The sequence below is a fragment of the Sminthopsis crassicaudata genome, chromosome 5 (assembly GCF_048593235.1).
Source record: "Sminthopsis crassicaudata isolate SCR6 chromosome 5, ASM4859323v1, whole genome shotgun sequence".
In the NCBI taxonomy this organism is placed as follows: domain Eukaryota; kingdom Metazoa; phylum Chordata; class Mammalia; order Dasyuromorphia; family Dasyuridae; genus Sminthopsis; species Sminthopsis crassicaudata.
The window spans coordinates 194,844,520-194,866,819 of NC_133621.1; the positions used below are offsets into that span (position 1 = coordinate 194,844,520).

The 22,300-nt window shown below is 35.6% G+C and overlaps 1 protein-coding gene across 4 annotated transcripts in view; it reads right to left on the reverse strand.

The window, feature by feature from the left end:
• The window catches only part of TSPAN9 (tetraspanin 9), a 243,067-nt gene that overhangs the window by 196,413 nt on the left and 24,354 nt on the right, over positions 1 to 22,300 (reverse strand). The gene's annotated exons all lie outside the window — the stretch shown is intronic.

Here is a 22,300-nt window from a genome sequence, read left to right on the forward strand (position 1 = left end):
ACACTATTTACAGAAATAAGGAAAGATTTAAATGGAAAAAGTCTAACTATCCACAGGTTAACCAAAATAATATAATAAAAATAGCAATATTATCTAAAATAATTTAGATTTGCTGCCTTGCTAAATTACCTTTGAAGAAGACTAGGGTTTCTTAGAGTAAGAGGCAAAGAGGAAGTTCATTCTAGACACTAGACCCAGCTGCTGCAAAAGTAATACAGGAGATCTTAAGGAAGAAAAATAAGGCCAATTTAGCAGGACTACAGAGTGCCTGGAAGGTAATTACATGTACAAAAGTTAAAAAAGCTTGTTTGGGTCAGATTGTGAAAGACTTTAGATATAAAACAGAAGAGTTTGTATTTAATTCTAGACATAACAGAAATCCACTGGAGTTTCCAGAATAGGGAAAGATCCACATTGTGAAATCAGCCTTTTAGCAAAATCACTTTGGCAGACATGTAGAAAATGGGTTAGAATCAAAAGGTGAGCAGATTAATTAGAAAGCTATTCCAATAGCTCCGGGGAGAGATGTTAAGGATCTGAACTTTGGGAGTGATTATGGAAAGGACAGATATTGAAGGTATGAACACAGAGTGGAGGTAGAAACTATAAGATTTGGCAAATGAATGGATGTTTACAGTGAGTGAAAGTAAGGATTCAAAGATGATATTGAGATTTTAAATGTGGGTGATTAGGAATATGGGAGTATGCTTGCTAAAACTAGAAAAATTCTTAAAAGAGTAGTTGGTAGGGATACAAACAGACAATTTTCAAATAAAAAAAGCCATTTCCGGTCATATGAAAAAATGCTCTAATTCATTATTGATTAGAGAAATGAAAATTTTTATAGTGGCAAGAATTGGAAACTGTGTGAATGCCCACCAGTTGGGGAATGGCTGAATAAGTTATAGTATATGAATGTTATGGAATATTATTGCTCTGTAAGAAACGACCAGCAGGATGATTTCAGAAAGTCCTGGAGAAATTCACATGAGCTGATGCTAAGTAAAGAGAGTAGAACCAATAGAACATCGTAAACTGAAACAACAAAATTATGTGATGATCAATTCTGATGGATGTGGCTTTTTTTCAAAAATGAGGTGATTCAGGCCAATTACAATAAACTTGTGATGGACAGAGCCATCTGTACCCAGAGAGAGGACTGTCAGAACTGAAAGTGGATCATAATACAGTATTTTCACCTTTTTTGTCGTTGTTTTCTCTCTCTTTTTTTTCCTTTTTGATCTGATTTTTCTTGTGCAGCAAGATAATTGTAGAAATATGTATAAAAGAATGGTACCTGTTTAAGATGTATTGGAGTACTTGATGTCTAGGGGAAGAGGTAGAGGGAAAAGAGGAAGAAAAATTTGGAACACAAGGTTTTACAAGGGTGAATGTTGAAAACTATCTTTGCATATATTTTGAAAATAAAAAGTTATTATTTTTAAAAAAAGAAAAATTAGAAAAGAGAAATGCAAATTAAGACAACTCTGAGGTTCCACTTCACATCTTTTCAGATTGTCTAAGATAGCAAGAAAAGATAATGATAAATGCTTGAGAGGATGTGGAAAAACTGGGACACTGATGCATTGTTGATGGAGTTGTAAAATAATCCTTTCTGGGGAGCAATTTGGAACTATGCCCAAAGGGTTTCTGTGCATACCCTTTGATCCAACAGTGAATCTACTGAGTCTGTATCCCAAAAAGATCATAAAGGAGGGAAAAAGACCCACATGTGCAAAAATGTTTGTAATAGCAATTTTTATAGAAGCAAGAAACTGGAAATTGAATGGATGCCCATTAGCTGGGGAATGGCTAACTAAGCTATGGTATATGAAAGTTATGAAATTTCTATAAGAAATTAGTAGAGTGATTTTAGAAAGCATGAAAAGACTTACATGAACTGATGCTGAATTAAGCGAACAGAACCAAAAGAATATTGTACACAGTAACAACAAGATTAAGTGATCAACTGTGAAGGATTTAGCGCTTCTCAACAATGCAATAATTCAAGACAATTCCAATGGATGTGGGATGGAAAATGATATCCACAAGCAGAGAGAAAACTATGGAGACTGAATGTGCATTGAAGCATAGTATTGTCAACTTTTTTGTTTGCTTGTTTTTTCTTTCTTGTGGTTATTTTTCCTTTTGTTCTGATTTTTCTTGCACAAAATGACAAATATGGAAATATTTTTAAAATGATCGCTTGCTATCTTAGAGGGGGAGGAGATAAGGAGGGAGAAAATTTTGGAACACAAAATCTAACAAAGACGAATGTTGAAAACTTTACATATATTTGGAAAAATAAAATACTATTGAAAAATTTAAAAAGAAAAGTTATCTATACATATATACACACACATGAGTGATTGGGAGAGGAAAATAGTGAATTTGATCATCAAGATCCAGAATTATTTGAAAATAGCTGCTTAGTGTTTGATAATTCAACAAAAACCTCCTGGGAAAACTGCAAAGAAGACTGGAAGAAATTAGGTTTACACAAGTAACTTATAAAATATATCCCAATAAGCTCTAAGTAGATATACGAGCTAAAAATAAAAGGTTACAACAATTATTTTTGCAGTGAGAGGAGAATGGGAAAGGAGACTTTATACAACTATGGATAGGACAATTCTTAATTAAGCAAAGGACAGAGCTGGTCACTGAAGACAAAACAAACAATTCTGATTATAAAATTGAAAAACTTTCACATGGAGAAAATTAAGGGGACTAAAATTAGAAGAAAAGCAATTAATTAGGAAAATTTTGCTAAGTTATTGGTGCCCTTTGATTTCAAAATACCACTATTAAATATGTAATCCTAAAGAAGCCAAAGACAGAAGAGGTCCCATACATTTAAAAAAAATTTAGCCTCACTTTTTATGGTAGCAAAAAAAAAAAAAAAAAGAAAGAAAGAAAGAAAGAAATAATGTGTCCATAAGTAGAGAAACAGTTGAATAAATTGTGGCATAACAATAAAATGGAATATTATTACAGTATAAGAGCTGACAAATATCAAAATTTATATGAACTGATGAAGTAGAAAATGAACAAAACAATTTACAGAATGACCACAATAATATAAAGGAAAACAACACTGTAAGATTTCTGAATTCTGATTAATGCAGTAGTTAATCAAGAAATCAGAAGACTAATGATGAAACATACTTCTGGCTTCCCAGCAGAGAAATGGAAAATTAGAGGTGTGGAATGAGGCATACATTTTCAGATTTGATCAATGCACTGATTTATTTTCCTTGATAATTCTTATTTGTTAAAGGAAGAATTTTATTGGGCTCATGTACAGAAAGTGTAAAGTCAAAAGGAAGTGACAGTAATGAAAAAGATAAGATCATCAATAAAACATTTTTTTAAAAGAAGATAAATTGAATTGAGAACAGGGGAACAGTTTTGGCTCTCTTGAGAATCAGATTCCCATTTAGCCTCAGCTAGCCCTTCTCCAGGTTCTGACAGCCCAGATTTTCTGTGTCAACTCCATTCCCAGTAGACTTCCTGCATCTAGCCCCTCTACCTCTAATAGCAAAATTAGCCTACCGAAAGACTGGCAGCTGAGACTAACTGGTTCCAAAAAAATAATAATAAAATGAGTTATTTCAAGGACTCTAACTCTTGGCTTAACTCCCTCAGCCATTTAGAATGGGTGATTACATCAGCCTGTCCCTGCTACTATCCCTTCCTCCTGTTCTACCATGATTACATTCTTCTCATAGGGACTGATGAGTGTAGAAAGGGGAATAGTGTGTAAAAATGCTATCAAGTTATATTGGAGCCATGATAAAATGGTTTATTGTTGTTATTCAGTTGTTTTCAGTTTTGTACAACTCTTGGTGACCACATCTGGGATTTTCTTGGCAAGGCTACTGGAATGGTGTGCCATTTCCTTCTCCAGCTCATTTGACAAATGAATAAACTGAGGGCTAAGTAGCTTGCCCAGGGTCACACAGCTAGTAAGTGTCTGAGGACAGATTTGAACTCAGAAAGATGAGTCTTGCTGACTCCAGGCCTGGCCTTCTATCCACTATGCCCCTTAACTACCCTTATAAAAACATTTTACATATAAAATTTAAGAGATTTGATTTGATCCTAGAGATAATAAAGAGCCAATGGAGTTTACTGAATAGAAAATAGACATGTAGTCAGGCCTTGTTTTAGGAAAATGACTTAGAGGAAGAGAGGGAGACTTCAATATTTCAAAAAATCCATTATTTTATCCATGTCTTGGTAGATAATTTCATGAATTCAGTGGATCAAACCACCTCATAATACTAATTTTCAGTTCTCCAGAGGCTATATAGTGTCTCATGTGTCAATACCAGTAGAATATTGAAACTGAAAATATGGATCTTTCACTCATCCAATAAAGCAACCTGTCTACTTTTGGCTAGGCTGTTGCTAGGACACACGTCCATCACCTTGATTTGGTGATACATTACCACCATTCAGTCTCGTAGGAGGTATCAGAGTTTGTACTCAGAGCATAGCCACTTTTCTACATCACGCCTACTCATCAGTGTACAACTTTATCATTATTGTTAACAAAAAGTATTCCTGTTTCCTCAACTTCAATTTAAATACTACATCTTCTTGGAAGCCTTTCTTAAAAAATTCAGCACACAGCGGGATCTTCGTGTCCTCTTTTCTTCTAGAATCCCCAGCCTTGCGGTGGAACTAAGATGGTGGAGGAAAGGCAGGATCCCTAACCTTCCTTAAAGCACAATCAGATGCTACTTCCAGTTACAAAAGGTCTCACCTAATTCCTCCAACCAGTAGTAGTCTTTCTCTCTTGAAATTATTTTATATAGGAATGGATGTGTAAATGTAAATATGTAAATATAACAAGTATATAACTTGTATGATTATACTAATTATATTAAAATATAGAATAGTATATGTGCATATTAATAATTTGTAAAGCTCTTAGCACAGATGCTAGCACACGAAGGCACTTAATAAATGCTTATTTCCTTCTTTCTTATTTATTTATTGTGTCCATGGCTATATTCCCTCTCTAGAATGTAAATTCCTTGAGGGCACAAGCTTTCAATTTCAGTTTTGTATCTCTAAGGCCATCCATATGCCTAAAAGGAGTTCGCTTTTAAAGTTTATTTCATTCAACTTCATCACTGAATCCTTAGAGCATTTAGTAACTATATCCTTCATGTGGCAATAAGATATGCTGCTTGATATTATTATCTTTTTTATTTGTATATGGTATTAAAGTGGTGAGACTAGCTACTTTTTTAAGCAAACATGGTAGAATTTAACAATTTAGAATTTTAATATAGAATTTAGCAAAAATTAGGGTTCTCTCCTTCCAAGTAACTACACATGTTCCAATGAAACTGTTTAAAATATTTCTGGAATTTTTTCTTGGAATGTGTCTGAGGCACATTCCTTTGAACAGAAAGTAGAGCTTAAAAATGATAATGAACTTGGAATTAGTTCTATATTTAAGCCCTAATTCCTTACTTACCCTTAGAACTTGTTGCACTAAGTATAAGACTTTGGGCAAGTCACTTTCTCAAAGTTTCTATTTTCTCATCTGTAAATTGAGGGTAACACTTGTCCTACCTCCCTAATATAGCTGTTGTAAGGATTAAATGAGAAAATATATATGAAGGTAACTCTGTTAATGGCATAGCATCACGCAAATGTAAGGCACTATTGTTTCTGCTGTTAATCAAAAATCGTGGCAATTCTTTGTCCTTTGAGTGTATACTTGAATTTTGGAATGAACCAAAAACCAGCCAAGGCTAATGAATAGAGTCATAAAATGTTAAATGCTTGAAGATCCAGCTGGGTATAATGAGACTCATTTTCATGATGGGGCCCTAAAGCCAGTTTCAAAAGAGGAACACAAACATGTTTGTAACAAAGGGAACAATATTAGATAAAGCATTTCAGGAAGCAAAAAACTGGAAATGAATTGGATGCCCATCATTTAGGGAATAGCTGAAAAATTATAGTATTTGAAAGTAATGAAATATTACTATGCAGTAACTAACAATGACTATGAGAAATTCAGAGAAACAAGAAAACAAGGAATTAATGGCAGAGTGAACTATACAGGACAACAATATAAACCAAAGATTACCAAATAACTGAAAAAAACACTGAAAATGAGAAAAAGAATAGTATCATTAATAACGAACAGGAATGAGAATCAGAAAGATCTGGATTGAATATATGACATATACTGGCTGTGATCCTAGGCAAGTCACTTAAATTTCAGTGCCCCGGGAAACAAGAAATTGCAGAGCAGTTGCCATTCTGCATTGGTTGTGTTTTCTCACTACAGCAAAGAAATCTGGTTAAAATAACAATAAAAAATATCTTGGGGAATAAGTCTTAATAACTTATGCATTGTCGGATGGTGGTCATTGCTTCCAATGTTTTTGCTTAACTGTTTCTTTATTCAAGGAAGGATCCAATTTGGGTGGGGTCTTTTGGGGGAGATGACTGATGAAAAGACAAAAGACAATAATATATGTATATAGGCATATATATATTTAATAGAAAACACACATATAATAAATTATGCATGATGTGTATGTACATACATGTAGGTATATGTACAGATATTTGAAGCTTCCCAAGGTGAGTCTAGTACTTTGTCAAATACTATGTTAAAATCTGCATACTAGACTATGATCCATAAAGAAGGGACTGTGTCTAATCTAAATCTGGCAACTAACACAATGCTCCATTCACAAGGAGTTGACAAATATGTGAATGAAGGAAAAGCAATCTAAAGTCACACTGTATAATGTCATTTTCAATTCTTCATTGCCTAAATATAGTGTTCTATTCAATAATTTCGATAGACTATTAGTATCAAAAATATGGATTCATGTTTCAGGGAGAAGTCTGGAGCTATGCAGAAGTGAATGGAGTACATGAGCAGGCTATTACAGAGAATTACCAAGGAAAACCAGAAAAATATGGGAGAGATGAACTGGTCACGAAACAAGCACAAGAATTTTCTCAGAACAGCTCTGTGAAATTTTATTATCTCCATTTTACAGGTGAGGAGACTGAAGCTCTGGATGATGAAATGGTTCCCTTAAGGCTACACAGATAATAAGAGTTCAAGTAAGGTCCCAAAGCCTTCTGACTACAAGGAGGCAGTGTGATGTCAGCACAGAATATTGGGCTGAGAGGCAGAGAGACCTGGGTGGGCTAGCTGTCCAAGGTTACCAAGAGTACAGAGGACTATTTCAACAATAAAACTGGGTCATGAGGACAGAAGCCTCCTTGAAAGTTCTGAGCCTTTGAAACTCCCAATGGCAGAGCTAGGTATGATACTCAGGAGTAAACCAGTGATGCTCACCCTGGAAACCTGGTCTCAAGCTTAAGGAAGTGATAATCTGCAATTGGGGGAAACTGTCCCACTCTGAACCTGGGTCCCCATTCTACTCTGCTCTATCCGATTCTATTTCTGCTCTTTATTACCCTTGAGACACTAGCTAAGACTTTGCACCTATCCAAGCTTCAATCCGTTAATCTATCAGATCATTCTGTTCAGAATCCAGGAATCCAAGATGAAAGGAATCGCAGGGGTCACCTTTCCAACTTCTTCACACTTTGCAGAGGAAAAAACTAAAACCTAAAGATGTCACAAAGGGAGAAAGATCAGAGCTGGTCTCAAGACTGCAAATCCAGTGCTCTTTTGCCCATACTATATTGCAGATAAAAATGAAGGGACTGGATTTCCTCCATCATGGATCAGCAGCTTAGACCTTGGAAAAAGCCATCAACAGGAGACATTCGAAGGTTTCCGACTGCCACCTTGTGGCAGCATCTGGCCATAAAATAAATCCGGCACTGAACCAGAGAGGGGCCCATAATGGGGAGGAGGGACTCTGGAAGAAAAAGAGCCTTAGAAAAACAAGCAAGGGTCAGGACAAAGGGGGAGGCTCTGAAGAAAAGCCTGCCAGTTTTGTTTTGGTTTTTCTCAGGAAATTGATGATGATTCCAAGAGTTCTTTCTCTTGCCTCTCTCCCGACATCCCTCCCACCTCTTCCAGGAAATTTTCTTACAATAATGAGAAAAATATGGTTGTGATTCATAAGATTTAGAGCTACAAGAAATAATTTAATCCAGGCTCCTCATTTTTTAGAGAAGGAAAGGCGGGCTCGATGAAGTGTCCTGACCAGGGTCACACAGTTGGAAAATGTCAGAGCCAGCCCTCCAACAAGTTCTAGTACGTAAATACTACAGAGCGCTATTAACTCTGTTTTATATATAAGGAATTGAGGTACCCAGAAATTAAGGAATTTTGTCTAAGATTACAGTCATGGAGAGGGGAAATGGTGGGCATTAGGATGCTGAGACAGAAAAATTAAGGAATTTTGTCTAAGATCATGGTCATGGAGGGAGAGAAAAATGATGGGCAGTAGGATGCTGAGACAGAAAAAAATATGGAATTTTGTCTAAGATCATGATCATGGAGGGGAAAGAAAACTGGTGGGCATTAAGATCCTGAGACACAGAAATGGAGAAGTTTAGATCATGGAAATTCAGAATGTTGAACCTCAGAAAAAACCTCAGCTATCTCCCAGACCAGACCATGAAGCAAAAGAGGCCCAGAGATTGGAAATGACACAAAATCACAGAGTAGCAGAGCCAAAAAGGAATTCAGATCTTCTAATTCCAACTTCAGCGTCCCGTCCACCCTGCCAACCCTTCTTGATATAAAAAAGGGCAAGCTGGGAATACTGAAAAGAAACTGACGACTTTGCAATTTTGACTCAGGCTAGCCCTGATGTCAGACTTCTTGGGGACCTGAAAATCCAGCCCGAGTCTCCAGAGCATGAAGGCAGGCAGAAGTAACAAAAGATTTCTTCCCCCACTCTCTGTCAGTTCTGACGCCCAGGATAGAAACAAACAGTTAAGAAAGAAATGTGAGTGTGGGAGAGTAAATATTTGGGGAAATCTTGTCAAATTTTAAAATCAAAGACTGTTCTCACTAAGTTTGAGCTTCAGGAGGAGCCCAGAGCTTTCTTCAAAATGCAATTGAATGTTCAACCAGATTCCAGCTGGTAAGGAGGTCTTTAAAAAAAAAAATACTTAACAAGGATTTATTCACAGGAATTGAGTGGGTCCTTCTAAGCAATGGCATGGAGAGTAAATCTTTCAGGACCAGAGTAGATCAATCTCTGTCTAGCAGGGTGAAAACTGGGTTTCAGGGGCTCAGAACACTACTGCTGCTCCAGGATTGGAGAACTAGTGTAGTCTGTTTTAGGACACTCGGAAATGGTCTGCTTTTTATATTAAATGCTCAGTTAAAGCTGTGTTAAGATGTGTTAATTCTCTAGTTAACTATTTACCTCCTTTCTTCCCTCACTCAGAATTCTTATGCTAATAATCCGCCCAGGATAACTATTTGCTTTGGGGCCAAACTGTCACATTAAGCCTGCAGTTACATAAAACCCTAAGATATTTTTGTTCAAGGAGTTAAATTTATATCTATGTACATGTTGGCAAGTAGGTGGCGCATTGACTAAAGTATTAAGCCTAGAGTCAGAAATACTCTGAGTTGAAATGTGATTTCAGACACTAGCTGTGTGATCCTGAACATGTCACTTAACACTGTCTGCCTCAGTTTCCTCATCTGTAAAATGAACTGGAGAAGGAAATGGAATATCACTTCATTGTCTTTGTCAAGGAAGCCCCAAAGGAGGTCAGGAATGGTTGGACAGCATTGAAATGACTGAACAGTACAAAGTACATGATGCAGGAAGTCGATTTTAGGAAAACATGGAAAGGTTTGCATGAATTAAAGAAAAGTGAAATAAATAGAACCAATATTTTATATAGTGACAGAAATACTGTTCAAAGAATAACTGTGAGTGATTAAGTTATTCTGAGTTTTGTAAATAGTCAAATCAAATACAAGAGACCTGGGAAGAAAGATTCTATCCACCTCCAGAGAAAGACCTGATAAACAGAAATTTGCATAGTATGATTTAATATGTGTATGTGTATGAGAGAGACAGACAGAGATGGAATATCAGAGAGAGAAATGGTAGGAGTGATAGTTTAGGAAGAAGGAAGGAAATCAGTTTGAAACTTAAAATGTAACAAAAAGTAATTTTAAATTAAAAATTACATGTAGCTTTTTCCTCACCATCCCTTCCTATATCTAACAGAATGTAAGTTTCTAGAAGACAGATGTTTGTTGTGACTCATGTTTCCAAAATAATATCTTGCATATGGTAGGTAAGAATTTGTTGGGGTAAAAAAAACTTACTTCTTCACTTCACCCCAAGCACACATCCATGTACACACATATACACTGCTGCCCCTCCCAGATCAAAACACCAGGCATTCAGGAGGACATTTCTGATAGGCAGACACTTCCTTGCTGACCTAGGACAAAATTGCAATTGTTCTATTACTTGGGTCACCAGGCTGAGTCACCATTGCCTAGCCATCCCTATCAAAAGGAAACAGCCAGACAGGCAACACCAAAATTCAGGAAGTCTCTTAGCATATCAAGGCTCTCCTAGGGAGTGATGATCCCAACATTCTGCTAGTCCGTCCCTCAGGGACGACAATAACCAACCTTAAATTCATCCTTCATCTGAATCTGACATCCCCAACTTGTATTTCCTACATGCCTGAAGGAAAAAGTTCTACCTTTAAATTTTTAAGAACTCAATTTGAATATACTAAATGTCACAGCACAGAGGTTGCCCTCGATTCTCACGGGACAAGTCAGAGGGCTGCAAACTCTGAAAAAATTTTCTCAAATAGATCTGGCAACTGGTACATGTCTATCTTCAAAAGAGCAGACAAGTGAAATAAGGAGAAAGGTCATCATCCAAAGGCTGGTAAGACCTCTACCAATGCATGGAGAAGCTCTGATTTGCATCAGTAAAAGGTATACTTACACCAGTGAAACCAAGACTACCTAAAATTAATTTAATTGTTCAACTCACTTGGGATTGTGTCTGTCTTGATAAGTCAGATAATTAATTAGACCAGCCACATGCAAGGAAAAACAGACACAGAAATGAGGGGGCAAGCAAGAATTAAAGGCAGGGGCAAGCTTCTGAGCCCTGTGGTGTTTCCACTAGGTTTCTGCTACTATGCCCAGCAGATATAGTCTCAATATTGTCACAGAGGGCAGGCTGAGGGACGTCTCAAGCCAAGATCTCTTTGCACACAATCCTGTTCTGTCCAGTTTTGCATAACTAGTCAAGATTTCAAGTTGTGTTCCCAGTTCTTAGCAGATTGGCTGGCACATAAGTGCTTGATAAATGCTCTCTGCCCTGAAGACCGTAGGAACTCTGCTGGAACTTAATTTTAAGCAAAAATGTTCTACCCCCCAACTCTCAGAGAAGTCAGAGTCTGATTTCTGCACCTACCTTCTTCCAATATATTCAAGGATCTTAATTAAGCTAACTTGAAAATGAACTCTCAAAGCCATTGTCTTAAAGAGGAAATAATGAGAAAAGTAGAAAGATAGATTTCTTCATGGTATATCAGAAGCAACTCCAGGCATAGAATCAATAGTCCTAGGACAGATTGTTATTTACTATCTGTTATTTACTGTATATTTTGAGCAGGACACAAATTCTGTGAGCTACAACTTATCTTCAAGAAGAGACAATATTTACTAAGTACTTTTTGTATACCAGGAAATGTGCTAAGAGAAAAGGATCCAAAGAAAGGCAAAAAAAAAAAAAAAAAAAAAAAAAAAATGTCCTTGCCTTCGAGAAGTTTATATTCTAATTGAAAAGACAACATGTAAATAACTACGCACAGAGAAGCTCTAACACATAACTTTTGCTAATATTATCTTAATTCTATCAGCCCTCAGACTTTAGAGAATTTTCAGTTGTTAAGAAATTCCTTATCTGCTCTGGCCTATTATGATAAATCTCTTTTCTTATATCTCTACAGGCAGAGAGAGTGATTCACTGGATAAAACCTAGAACCTGGAGCTAGAAGAACCAAGTTCAAATCCAGCTTCAGACATTTACTAACCATGTGACCCTGGGCATTAGCTATGGGATCCTATTTGCCTCATCTGTAAAATGGGCACAATAATAGCATCTATCTCCCTGGATTGTCCTGAGAATGTAATATTTGTAAAGTGCACATAGTAAGTACTTTATGAAGATTAGCTGCTGTTGCTACTGTTGCTTTTATTGCTACTGCTGTTATGACTTGTAGGAAGGAATTATCTCAAAGGCCTCAAAATGAGCTGGAAAGAATCAGACACAGTATAATAGAAAAAGCTGTGGACCTGAAGAGTCAGAACTGATTTCAAATCCTGATTCTGCTACTTAATATCTGTGTGTTATTATTTCAGCCTCAGTTTCCTCCAGCAAAATGAAAGGATTGTATTAAACATGGGATTCTAAATTTTTTGTGTCAGGGACTCCTTTGGTAATATGGTAGAGACTACAGGAGTCCCTTCTCAGACCCTGAGCTTTTAATGCTTTTAAATGCATTAGATTACAAAGTAAATTAATTAACTGAAATAACATTATCAAAATATTTTTCAAAACAAGTTCATAAATCCCAAGTTAAAAGTCTCTGATTAAATAGATGGCAGACAGGCTGATTTGCTATGACTTATTTTTTCCCTTCTGGAAAGGAGTGGACCCTCCTTTGACACTGAGACAGTGTAAGATTTACTGTTCAGAAAATAATACTGAACTATAGCTACAGGGAGAATTATTAACCCAAGAAAGGATAGAAGACAAAAAAACATGAATAAAATCAATGAAGACAAAATAGAGAAACTGTAAAGATGAAAAAAAAATTCATCAAATGTCCCTCATAAAAAAGTCTGATATCCAAGATTTATAAGGAATTGGCACAAATATATAAAACAAATAAATAAGACATAACAGAATATGAATAAACAATTCAAAGGAAGAATGAAGAATAACAAACTACAAATGGCCATTTTAAAACATTCTCCAAATTATTGATGAAAGAGAAATACAAAATAAAACAATTCTGAGATGGTACCTTTCACCTTGCAAATTGACAAAGATGACAAAAAATTAAGAGCAATAAAGGTTGGTTGTGGGAAGAACTTCACATTAATATATTTATGGTAGAGCTATAAAGTGATCCAATGATTCTGGATATTATTTTGGAATTACCTGTGAATAAACTGTGGCTACCCATTAGCACCAACATCTCATTCTTAGGCACACATATACCTTAAGATAATAAATAGCAAAAACATTTCTAATAAATACCAAAAAAAAAAAAAAAAAACCCTACAGAAATACCAAAAAACCACAGAGCCATTCTTTGAGGTAGCCAAGAACAAGGTAAATACCCATCATTATAAATTGCTTGGAAACATATGGCCGATGAACGTAATGAAATATTATTAGATAGTTCAAAATGATAAATATGAGGAATTCAGAGGATATATTCACAGGTAGATTTATGTGTGAATTGATGCAGAATTGGGGACAGAAAGGTGGAAAAATGTGTGAGTGTATTGTGTTATTGTCATTGTTATTCAGCATTTCGGTCATATCCGATTCTTCGTGACCCCATCTGGAAAAGATTTTTTTGGCAAAGACACTGGAGCAGTTTGCCATTTCCTTCTCCAGCTCATTTGTCAGACCAGGAAACTGAAGCAAACAGGACTAAGGGACTTGCCCAGTAAGTTTGAGGCTAGATTTGAATTCAGAAAGGTGAATCTTCCTGATTCTACGTCTGGCACTATACCCACTTCATCACCTACCTGCCATCTGCCCTATGTGTGTATGTCTGTGTCTGTGCGTCCATATACACTATCGTGTCACTGTACCAAGTATTTTTGCTTAACTGTATTTTTTCCTTACAATGGAAGGCAGGGGAGTAAGGATTTTCCAAATTAACCATTTAGTAAACACCAGACATCAATAAAACACACTTTTTAAAAAAGAAAAGCATGCTTAGAATTTAAAAAAAAAAAAAATCAAGTCCCTCAGGGTTCATACATTCTTGAAAACTCCAGCCCTTCCCAGACAGCCATCCTCCTGTAATGGCCCCTCAGTGCCGGAAGGGCTAACATAGAAGGAATTCAGACTTCAGAGAAGGGTTAAATTAATTGAACTCTGACCTCTAATTCACCCCTTTCAACAACAAGAAGATTCCATCAATTCTACATTTTTGAAGGGCTAAGCAACAGGATGAGCACTGGACTGGGAGGTAGGAAACCAAGTTCTAATCTCAACTAAACTCAATTTCCCCAACTGTAATATAAAGAAGCTATCACTGACATTTATAAAGGGCATCCCAAAAGTCTTAATGCAGTTCCAACCTATCAAAACTTGAAAGTGAACTATAAAAATTTTATGCACATTATTTCATTTTACTTTTACCATCTACCTTAGGTATTATAGGTATTTCTAGATAATTAAAGATGATACTATTGATACTAGCATTTATGTAGCACCTTAAAGTTTGCAAAGCACTTTACAAACATCAATTTCATTTTATCCTCACAGCAACCCCAGATGACAGGTACTATCCCAGCTTTACAGATGAGGAAACTGAGGTTAAATCACTTGCTCAGAGGTCACAGAGTAAATGCATGAGCCCACATTTGAACACAAACATAGGCCCAGAGATCCATCCATCACCCAGTAGTATTTGAAGTTCAGAAGAGTTGAACCATATGCCCTTGGTCACACAGCTAGTAAGTGCTAGAAAACAGGATTCAAAGTCACATTTCTCCCTGACTCCAAATCCAACACTCTTTCCTATGTGGGACCTCTAGATGACCATCAGGCTTCCAACAATGGCATTCTGGGGTTACAAAATTCTAGGGAGACAGGGCAGCAAAGGAAACCAATTCCTATTTTAACAAGGGAGAAAAAAAGAGGTTCAGACATGGTGGATGGTTTTCCCCATAGCATCTGTCAGATCAGAAATCTAGACTAAGAAGAAAACCCAGGTTTCCAGGAGTCTCTTAGTCCTAGGGACTTCCCTAACCCTTCTTAAATTTCAAAGTGACCATCACTCATTCTTCTTATCAGTCAAAAGAAACAATTCCAAACTGATGGCAGCAGAGACCAAAGAACTCTTAGAGATTACATTCTTTCCACCCCCAACATCCCTACCTTACCCTCCCAACTCTCTCTTCCTAAACCCAAAAGCTCTACCTTTGCAAGAGGAAGGTTGGAAAAGGAGCAAAGGCACAAATCTAACACATACTAATGAAAATGGATTTTTCATACTTTTAATGGGGAAGTTTCTAAAATACAAACCAAGACAGAAACCCATCTGCTTTGCCACTGTTGTTAACCTCCTGGTATGTGAGCAACTTAATAAGGACCCCTTTCCCCTTCTCACCACCACCCCCATCCAGGCTTCCTTTTCCAATACAAGGTACTACTTCAAAATTTTAATTTTGACCAATCTTCATCCAGCCAATGTTAGGCAGGGGGAAGAATACTCTGGATTAAGCCGACCCTGAATAGGCAAAAGGGGACAGAGCTTTGCTGCTTTTTCTCTTGTGCAAACCTTGCATCTGACCATCCTTCCTGACATGAAGAGCCCCAGTTTATTTTGGGAGTGCCTTGTGGAAACTATGGAGGCTGCCACGTGTGAGGGCAGAACAAAGCCTTAGCTCACAACCAGAGAGTCCTCAAAGAGGAATGGTCTGCAACCCCAGGGCCGGCACCTCCTTTTCCTTATTCCATTCCTAATCTTGGCTGCCCTCGGGGATTGCAATGGGAGGTCTCCTGACTCCAAAGCCTATTGCCGTATGGAAACATACTTACTACCTACTGTGCTTGGTTTACCAAACCATCTGAGGAAAAGCAACAAAATTCATCCAGAACCCAATTTCTTAAACTGTGGTTTGCAACTCCATATAGGTCTCAAATCTGAATGTGGGAGTCATGAAATTATGATTTATTACCAGTTAATGTTTGATTTGTGCATTTTTATATACTTATATATCTAGGGTCACATAAAAATTTCTTAGGCAAAAAGGAGTTGTGAGTGGAAAAGTTTAAGTCCTGATTTAGAAGATCAAAAGGAGAAGAACTTCAAAGGAAATGATGAAAAACAAGTGGAAAGGAGGGGGGCTTTCTAGTAGGAGATCTCAAACTCTAATACAAAGCAACAATCATCAAAAGTTTTAGATATTAGTTAAAAATAATGATGCCACTCAGTGAAACAAATTAAATGTACAACCTTCAGAAGCAAATAGAGCACAGTGTTCAACACATCTACTACTAAAATAAGGACTTCATTTTTCAACAAAAACTGCTGGGAAAAAACGTAGAAAGCAATCTGGTAGAAACTGAGCAAGCAACAGTTTATATCATAGACCTAATAAGTTCAAATTGATATGTGACTTAGAAATTAAGAGTGATATAAACAAACTAAAGGATTGAGGAATGAATCATGTTTTCAATATAGAGAGATGAAAAATTCAGAACCAAAAACAGTCTGTTCTCAAAAAAAGTGGAAAGCAGTATGGTAGAAACTGAGCAACCAACATCACAGACCTAGATAAGTTCCAAATTGATATGCGACTTAGAAATTAAGAGTGATATAAACAAATTAGAGGATTAAGAATGTTTTGAATATGGAGACATAAATAATTCAGGACCAAACAAAGAATAAAGAGAATCATGCAAGATAAATTCCCTTTTCTACTATTCATGCTCACAATCTCCAGTCCCTTCATCCCTCTCTATTCCCCCAGCTCTCATAACCCTAATATATAATTCCTTCACTCCCTTGACCATATGGTTAGCCATATGACTATGATTTTTTTACCTTCTTTTACAGAGAAAAGACATGCAGCTTTCTGGACCAACAATCCCAAAACACTTCATAACTCATGTCAATCTTCTTCAATTTCAACGTTCTTCAATTCTTTTACCCCAAAAGAAGAAGAGCGACAGGGTCAAGCAGGTATATAAAACTAGCTTCTAAGACTCAGGGTCAGAGCTGGGAAGAAGACCCAAGTACCCTGGCCCGACAAGCCTTCAGCATGGACAACTGTACAATGCTTTCTCTCAAAAGAAAACATTTTTTACATCTGAATCTTACATCAGAGCATGTGCTATGCTCATGTGGACTAAGATTCAAAGGTTATCAGCTGATTTTGGTATACTGTATTCAATTAAATATTAATTACTTAAGGTCATAGAATCCTAAAATCCCAGAATTGGAAGAGAACAATTAGACCATTTGGGCCAAACTATATCAAGAAGGAAGTTCCTCCACAATATTCCCACAAAGTAGTCATCCAATCAATCTCTCCTTAAAGTCCTTCGGTTATGGGAAACTCACTACTTCCCAATGTAAATCCAAAATTTATCTCCTTATAATTCCAAATATTTCACCCGTATTCTGCCAGCTGAAGTTAAGCAAAAGAAGTTTAATACATATTTCAAACTACTTTAAAATGCTCTGAACTCAAATCCAGACTCTGCTGCTTGCTACCTACATGACTCTGAGGAAATCATTTGATCTTTCTAAAGCTCAGGTTCCTCACCCTACAAAAGACAAATTGATAAATATTTGTTAAATGCCTCATATGTTCCTGGCACTGGGAACATAGAGCTGGTGATACAAAGAGTAAAAACAGTCTCTGCTCTCAAAAAGCTTACAGTATAATGGGGAAGACTACATGCAAGGAGCTATATATAAACAAGAAATTAGATATCATCAGAGGGAAGGCATTAAGATGAAGGAGGAATAAGAAAGGCTCCTTGTAGAAGGTTAGCTGAGATTTATAGAAAGCTGAGGAAGCCAGAGGGTGAAGATGAGGAATAAGGGCATTCCAGAAATGGGGAACAATGAATAAAAATGCACTATACTGTATTTGGAACAAGAAGGGGGTCAATGTCACTAGATTAAAAAGTACATAGAGGACAAAAAGAAATAAAAAGACTGAAAAGTTACAGGTTATGAAGGGCTTTAAAAGATAAACAGGTTTTTTATTTTATTCTGAAGAAATAAGGAATCACTGGAATTTAATGGAGGGGGGACAGGTAACATGATTAAACTAGTGTTTTAGGAACATGAGTTTGATGGCTAATTGTAAAATGAAGGCACTGAAACATGGCAGAGTGTCAGAAAGCAATATAGTTGAGCTTCTGTCCACAAACTTCCTTCAGACAGTCCTAAAAAGCGCACCAGACTGAAGTCTGATGGAGAAGTATAGAAAAAATCATAGTAAGTCATTTGTCCACTCATTCCCAACACAGAAACACAGATATAGAGGTCTGTAGACATTGGGGTTGAGCCAAGTACACATCACACCTAAAACTCGAGGCAAGAGGAGGCCCCATAATTATATCCAACCTCAAACCCATACATGATTACTGTGATGGGGTCAGGTGGTAGCCTAAACTAGCCTTAACATCAAAGGCTAACTTCCAAAATCAAGAAGGGCAGCAATCTGCCCTTTTTAAGAGGTATTGGATGTCAGGAAAGCTCCAACACACAAATGCAGAAATTACTTCAAAAAAATCTATAAGCAAAGCCTCAAAGAAAATCACAGCTTGGCACAAACCCTAACCCTAAAACTCTAGAATTTCTGGAAGAGATGAATCAAAAGTTTAAAAAATGTTTTTGCAAATGAAATCAAAATACTTGAGGAAAAAAACTAAAAGGAAAATGATAGTTATGAAAGATAGAATTAGAAAGGGAATTACCAGCTTGACACAAGAAGTATAAAACCTTGCCCAAACAACAATACTCTTTGAAAATTAAAATGGATCAAACAGAAGCAATAACTCCATGTGAGACAACAAGAAATAAAAAACTAAAGGCTGGGGGGGAAAGGAGAAAAATGGAAGGGATTTCATAGTAAAAATAACTGTGAAAAAGTCTAAAGAAAAAAAATTAAGGATAATTGGAGTATCTGAATGCTATAACCAAGAAAAGGCCTAGACATCACACTTCAAGAAATCTGAAAAGAAAACTGCCTCTATCTCTAAGAATCAGAAGGCAAAAAAAGAAAACGAAAGAATTTGCTGGTACCTTCATAAAGCAAACTTCAAAATAAAAATTACCGGGAACATTAAGGTCAAAATCCAGAGTTTCTGGATCAAAGAAAAAATACTAAAAGCAGCCAAATGGAAAAAATTCAAGTACCAATAAGCTACAGTTAGCAGCAGCCATCACTATAAAGGAAATGAGTACTTGAAATACAGTATTCCAGAAGGTAAAAAGGATGGACTTATAACCAAGAATAATTTAGCAAGCAAAATTAAATATAATGCTATAGGGGGAAAAATTGACTTTTAATTAAAAAAATAGATACCAATTAAACTGCCAAAATATTTTATAGAACTAGAAAAAATAATAACAAAATTCATCTGGAAGAATAAAAGGTCAAGAATATCAAGGGAATTTATGAAAAAAAAAAAAAATACAAATGATGGTGGCTTAGGAATACCAAGCCTAAAACTATATTATAAAGCAGCAGTTACCAAAACCATTTGATACTGTGAAATAGAGTGGGTATCAAAATAATCAAGGCTTACAGTAATGTAGTATTTGACAATCCCCCAAACTCCAGTTTCAGGAATGAGAAGTCACTATTTGGCAAAAATTGCTGGGAAAACTGGAAAATAATATTTCAGAAACTCAGGACAGATCTATATCTCACATCCCATGACAAAAAAAAAATGGGTACATGATTTAAACATAAAGGATGATACTATAAGCAAACAGGGAGAGCTTACCTAATGGATCTTTGAAGAAGGAAGAAATTTATGACCAAAGAAGAACTAGACAACATTATAAAAGGCAAAATGGACAACTTTGATTACATTAAATTAAAAAAGTTTTGCACAAAGAAAACCAACAAAAATAAGATTAAAAGGGAAGTACAAAGCTGGGGGAAAATATTTATAGCCAGCATTTCTGATAAAAATCTCATTCTTTTTTTTTTTTAAGTGGAAGCCTGTTTAATGTTGCTCTACCATCATCCTGAAAGGCATAATAATTTGAGTTACACATCTGAACTGATTAGAGTTACAGATTCATATCTCCTTTTTTGCATTTAACAATATATACAATATAAAATAAATACATTTACACAAATGGACATTTGTTGAGCACACAGTATGATACACATCACAAAAATATAAAATTGATTGCTTTACAGATGTGAAGCCCATCTACATCTATAGACATGGTTTTGGTTTTTGTTTCATTTTGTAAAAATCTCATTCTTAAAAAAATAAAGAATCATGTCAAATTTATAAGAATACAAGTCATTCCCCAAGTGATAAATGGTCAAAGGATATGAACAGACAATGTTCAGATGATGAAATTAAAGCCATCTACAGTTATATGAAAAAATACTCTAAATCACTATTGATGACACAAATGCAAATTAAAACAATTCTCAGATTGGCTAAGATGACAGGAAAAGATAATGATAAATGTTGGAAGGGATGTGGGGAAATCGGTACACTGATACATTGTTGATGGAGCTGTTAAATAATCCAACCATTCTGAAGAAAAATCTGGAACTATGCCCAAAAACTATAAAACTGTGCATACCCTTTGACCCAGCAGTATTTCTACTGGTTTTGTATCCCAAGGAAATCACAAAAGAGAGAAAAAGACCCACATGTGCAAAAATGTTTGTAACAGCTTCTTTGTGGTAACAAAGAATTGAAAAATGAGTGGATGTCCATCAATGTGGGAATGGCTGAACAAGCTGTGGTATGTGAAGGTAATGGAATAGTATTATTCTATAAAAATTGATAAACAAACTGATTTTAGAAAGGCCTGGAAAGATTTATATGAACTAATGCTGAGTGAAACAAGCAGAACCAGGAATAAGTTGTACACAACAACAGCAAAAATGTGCTTTGGTCAACTAAGAAAGACTTGGTTCTTCTTAGTGATTCAGTGATCCAAGCCAGTCCTAATAGACTTTGGACAGAAAATGCCATTTGCATCCAGAAAAAGAATTGTAGAGATTGAATGTATATCAACACATGCTATGTTTGCTTCTTTTTTTTTTTCCTCTTCCATGGTTTTTCCCTTTTGCTTTGATTTTTCTCTCTTAATATGATTCATAAAAGAGAACTGCCAAACATTCCTGATGAAAAAAAACAGAGCTGCAGAGAAACTCTGAAGTACAAATATAAGAGTTAAGGAAGCATAAAAAGATGAATATTATACCTAAAGTAAAAATTTAGCAATTTACAAAGAGAAATAAGCAATTAAATTACAATGACTAGGGACCTCAATATACTCCTTTAATAAGGAGGGAGGAAGGTGGAGAAAGAAGAAGAGAGGGAAGGAAGGTAAATTCCTAAAAAGAATTTAGGAAAATTGGCTAGATCTCTCTGGTGATTACTAAATGGGTATAAAAGAAATACACTTATTGCTAAACAGCAAATGGCACATTTACAAAAACCGACTAGTATTAAGGCATAAAAATCTCAAACATATGGAGAAAAGAAGAAATATTAAACACTTTTTTATTATACACAATGAAATAATTATTCAATAAAGAATCTTTTAAAAGCATTAAAATTAATTCACAACTAACTTTATCCTGAGGAATTTTAAATTAATTATAAATAAGAAAAGAGAAATCACTAATAACTCTGCTTCCACAAAATGGGGGGCAATGTGCCTTTTTTTTTATAATGCAAAGCAGCAATCAGTAGAAGATTTATAAGGAATTAGGTGGCATAATATATGCAGGATTCAACTTGGTTTCAGAAAGAATTGAGTTCAAATTCTGCCTGAGATACTTGATAGCTATGTAACATGCAATGAGCATGTCACATACTGAACATCAGCTTTCTCATACATAAAATGAAAAGGATGGACATCAGGGCATCTAAAGTCTCTTCAACCTCTAAATCTATAAGCCTATGAAATAAACTTTTTTGTCAGGAAAAGAGAAAAAGAATAGATCAAAGCATTGGACGTGAAACTAAAAGGTGACAAATCCAAAAACTCAAGTAAATACAAAAATAGTAATTCTGAAAACCAAAAATATGTTGAATTATTTATTAAACTAAAAAGTTTTGTTAGAAATAAAAATTATTAAACAAACCATTATCTAGTGTGATTAATTTTAAAAAATTAAAAGGAAACAGCAAATTAGTAACAGCAAAATAAAAAAGGAAAATTCATAAAAAATGAATAAAAAAATTATTTAAAACTATTCCATGCAATATAACTATATGTCCAATTACATGCAAATAAAAAACATTTCTTCAATGAAACATACTTAAGAAATTATACAATGATAATTTACAGAAGAAATACATAATTTAAATAATCCAATCTTGGGGGGTTGAAT